The sequence below is a fragment of the Primulina eburnea genome, unplaced genomic scaffold, assembly GCF_022965805.1.
Source record: "Primulina eburnea isolate SZY01 unplaced genomic scaffold, ASM2296580v1 ctg652, whole genome shotgun sequence".
Classification (NCBI taxonomy): domain Eukaryota; kingdom Viridiplantae; phylum Streptophyta; class Magnoliopsida; order Lamiales; family Gesneriaceae; genus Primulina; species Primulina eburnea.
Window position 1 is genome coordinate 146,935 of NW_027331430.1, and position 4,584 is coordinate 151,518.

Here is a 4,584-nt window from a genome sequence, read left to right on the forward strand (position 1 = left end):
CCTGAATTTTGAAAATTACAAAACGAATTGAGGAGTTTCTAACTAAATTTTAATAGTTATATTTTAAAAATAATAAAATTATGGTTACATAAGTTATTATAAAGCTGGTGGTTATAAATAACAGTGGAAATAATATCAAATTAATAGCATAATTAAATTAGAATTAGAGTTTAAGTTAACAAATTTTAACACCATATTTTTGTTATTATTTTGAATTTTTGTTAGAATATGAGTTCTCGTACAATTCACACTTAATACATGCTGTGAACTGAAATATAGCCTATGTTTTGAACTAAACCTGTTTGTTCTTTTATTTCCTTCAACAAAATGATCAAATAAAGCAGCTTAGATTGAACAAAAATTCCACTATACATTAGGTGGGAGACAATGAGTTAACTCCTTCTTCTTCTTTAATGGAGAACAAAAAGAAAAGGTTGGAAAGGCCATGGATGACTTTGTACATAGGAAGGACGTTTTGGCACGGTCCAAAACCTCAGAATAACAAAGGAGTTTCTGAACTTTGAGGCAGGGCACAGTCTGATCGAACCCAACCAATTTTCTCGTTCACGTTGTCATAAACAAATAGACGACCACGCATTGAGATATCTGTCAATACAAAGAGAAAGTAGAGTAACTGATGATGAGCCAAATGAGGAAATTGTGTTCTATTCGATCAATTATGTTGATACTCGCACTTCTATTTGATAGTTCATACCTCCAAGAATGAATGTGGATCCATCGTGCAATTTCCGACCATTAAGGATGCCCAAACACACATTACCAATGCTCTGCACAAGCAAAAAGTCTTGTATTCATTTTGTAGTGCTAGAGTGTGTCTTTTAAAACTAATAATATGCAAGGAAATACTCACGTGTCTCACTAAGTAGCCTTCAGGAGGAATCTGAAGCTTTTTGGTCACAGCCCACCAATTGCTTCGGAATTCAAGGTTTAAAGGTTTGAAGAACTGCGCAATGTCTTCGATAGATCTAAAAAAGATGGAAAGTTTTAGAACCTATTCAATAAGAGTTACATTTGCTCGAAATTAGATGTATAATCACTTTCATGCAACCAGTGATCCCAGTTCACAATATTCACAAGAAAAGAAACTTCCATCAATTGGAAGCAAGTTAAAGTGAGACTATACAGTTCCAACTTTTTCTATTATACCTCAAGGGGGCCTTGGCTTGCCAGCATACGGGTAAAAACGAGTCTGACATGTTACACACAAGGCTTTCACTGGAAATATCATCAAGCTGCAATCAAGAGTTAATGTTAAAAACAATTTATACAGTGCTGAAGGACAGTTATGATTAAAATTCTTCTAAGAATAACCTGTTTACTTACGAAAGAGACTAGATCATTGTATGCTCCTTCTGTAAAGTAAGTATATGTGCTCCCGGTGTCAAAAACTAGACTTCCTTGTCCATTCCCGTCGTTGCCAAATCTAATCTGCCTTCTTCCATAACTGATTTTTACGGTTTCCGTCCGATAAGCATTGCTGGACCATAAAATGCATTTGGGCTGTAAAAATCTGAATCTCTCTTGAATGTAACAGAGAAAAATCAAGAAAATGGTGAAACTATTTACTATAATACCGTTCAAGCAAAAATAATCCCAAAGAGACAGGAAAAAAAAGACCAATTTACTGAACATTGAAACTCTTGAACAGTTTAAACTGTAATAACCGTAACTCCCTATCTGTCTAATGCCACGAGACTAACTGAAACTCTTCCATCCCACATGTTCTCTCGCATTTTCTGCAAAACGTTCTTCCATAATGTGGAATACTCTACTGAAAAGATTCAGCAGCTAACTGGTTATAATGACATTTGACATCAAAATATTAAACATGAAAAAAAGAAAATATTGGCATCTTGAAAATCCTACTCACAGAACGTTGCTGTGAAGCATGGGGACCCAGGAAATCTGCTGATGCGGAACAAAATCATCACCAAAGAACAAATAACCACCACCATTAGCACTAGTCGCAAGGCAGTGTCCTATGACATTCTTTATTATTCCTTGGCGAGCCAGTTGAGAAGGCAAGCTAATTTTGGCCTTGCTAAGTCCAAGAATTCCATCTGTCTTCCCCAGTGTGTGTAAAAGCATACCTTGCTGGTCATATGCACAACTACGTAATAAACTAAAAGAAAATAAACATCGAGATCAGTAAGTGGCATACAAAGAGTTCTACCCGGGCCGCCAAAAGATTTCATTACCCAAAAACTACTTTTGAATGAGCCAAGGAACCATTAGCAATGTTTAGATAAAGTTCATCCCTAGCAAGAACTCCCATGGAGGAGCTATGGTCTGCATATTCTATCGCATAATCACATTGGTGGCAAGTGTCACAGTATTTGGTTCTTTGACTCCCTTGAACTTCAAAGCAGTAAGAATCCCTATGCGGTATAATGTTAGCTTCGGCCGGCTTATAAAAAGGGTGTGCTCCCTGGATAACATATTTCAAGCAGAGTTTCATGATTACCATACCATAAGCAGTAAAGGGCATATAAAACAAAGTCCAATGGACCCCATTTCTATAACACAACAGGCATAGTCTTATAGATATTTTCCAACATCGTTGAGCCATACATAAAATATATGATCTGTTCGAGCATTTTCTAATGCATGATGGACAGAGCTTCATCATCATCGTTCATTGAATGAAACAAGCAAAAACTACTGCCACTGCAAAAACATCTGTCTTGCACATTAAAATGCTATCTTTCTAAAATGAATCTACCTTACTGTTTTTCGGCTCTCCTTTATTTTGTGTTATGGTTGTAATTATACAAGTGATAATAGTGGTAGAAGTGCCAGCACACAAATGCTATAATAACACGTGCAGTATATATGTGAGACAGAGACTGCATAATAGTGATACAAACCACAGGCTGTGCATAAAATTGTTTAAGCCATAGGCATTACCTTGGCGCAGCTGGTACACGGGGCATCACATTGAATCCATGTTAAGTCACTCCCAGTATCAATATCAAGAAAATAAGGCCTTGGAGGACTCCCAAAATGCAAATACGTGTAATACAGCCTGTGTAATATGATTTTAAAATCGTAAATTGCATATTTTCACCACGAGATCATCACCCCAACCCCAATATCAAAATTTGTCCCTCTTAATGTACTAAAACAGAATTTGTTCTGCAGCCAAATGCATGCATCTATTTCACACTTGAGAGCTACTAGATTGGTTCAAAGCTAATAATATAGGGAGATCTTAACAACTTAGGAAAAATACGCAAACAAAAGAATATCCATTCCTTAAATCCATCATTACTAATATCAGAAAAAATTTCAGAAAAACAACGAGCCAAATTAAACATACCCGTCAGGATAAATGTTACCCTTAACAGGCACCACACTGGAAGCATCAACTTTCGACGCAACCGATACCAATTTCCCATCTTCAAAGGTCGTTAAAACCGGGCGAGATTCCGAGTCCACAAATCTTCCAATCTTAAGTTCAACTTCCCCCGACAAATTTTTCCGATACAATGGGAAAAGAAACGTGCTTTGCGACCCATTATTTTCACGACGATCATCATCACCATTTTCAAACCGTAATTCGAAAAGGGTCTCTGCAGAAAGAGAAACCCAGAGATATCCCCAGAATCGGGAGAACACTTTTTGAGCTTTTGTAAAAGAATTTTTGGGCAGAAAAGGTACGATTTTGGGAGGAGGCTAGCGGTGGACTATTAACAGGAGGAGTTGGTGTTTGATCTTCGTTAGATTAGATAGTGTGCAAGCAGTAATAGTTTTGCCCAAAGAGGGGTTGTCCGGCGGAGGCAACGTGATTATCACCACGCCCGTTAGCTGAGGCGAAGGATTATGACTCACCTCCATTATCGCCTACTGCGTGCTTACGATTGCGTGATTCTCTCTGGTTTTCACCTCGCAGAAGAGGTGAAGAAGGGGGAAAATGAGGAAAACGGGAGCGATGGAAGTATTTATTAAGAAAAAGGGATTGAATGTAATTTTACTTTTTTATCCTTTATTTTAAATTTGTTTAAAAACTAATTTTGTGATTAGAATATTTAAATATTTATTTTATTTTTTTATATAATATAATTTAATTTATAATTTAATTAAATAAAAATAATTTATAATCCCATCCTTTTTCCGCGACCCACTCTTTCTCATCTCAATCCAAGATTTTTTTTTTCCTCATCTGCTGTTGCTGCACACTCAAACCATCTTCCATCTTGCATCATTGTTCTGGTTTTTTGCTAAGAATTAACGATGAGTCTAAAAAATATTCATCTGCAAGAAATTCAACGAGAAAATCACGTATTAATAAGAAATTTATTTTGAAATTTGAATTTGTTATCGAAGTTAGATTTGGGTCGAGCACTGGGTCGAGCTCTTCGTGAAGAGGAAGAGCTCGACCGTGAGCAGCAGCTTAGCTGCTGCTCTCGGGAAAGCTCTTCCCCAAGAGCACGACCCAAACCCAATTGGGTTGTGCTTGGGTCGTGCTGACCCAAGAAGAGCACGACCCAATAACTAGGCAAATAATTTTTTTACTAAAAAAATCAGGTTAATTTTCTTAAAAAATTATTATTTCATTATTGT

At 36.7% G+C, this 4,584-nt stretch overlaps 1 pseudogene; it reads right to left on the bottom strand.

The window, feature by feature from the left end:
• Positions 1 to 228: 228 nt before the first annotated feature.
• LOC140821636 (aspartyl protease APCB1-like) lies at positions 229 to 3,921 on the bottom strand (annotated as a pseudogene).
• Positions 3,922 to 4,584: the final 663 nt, after the last annotated feature.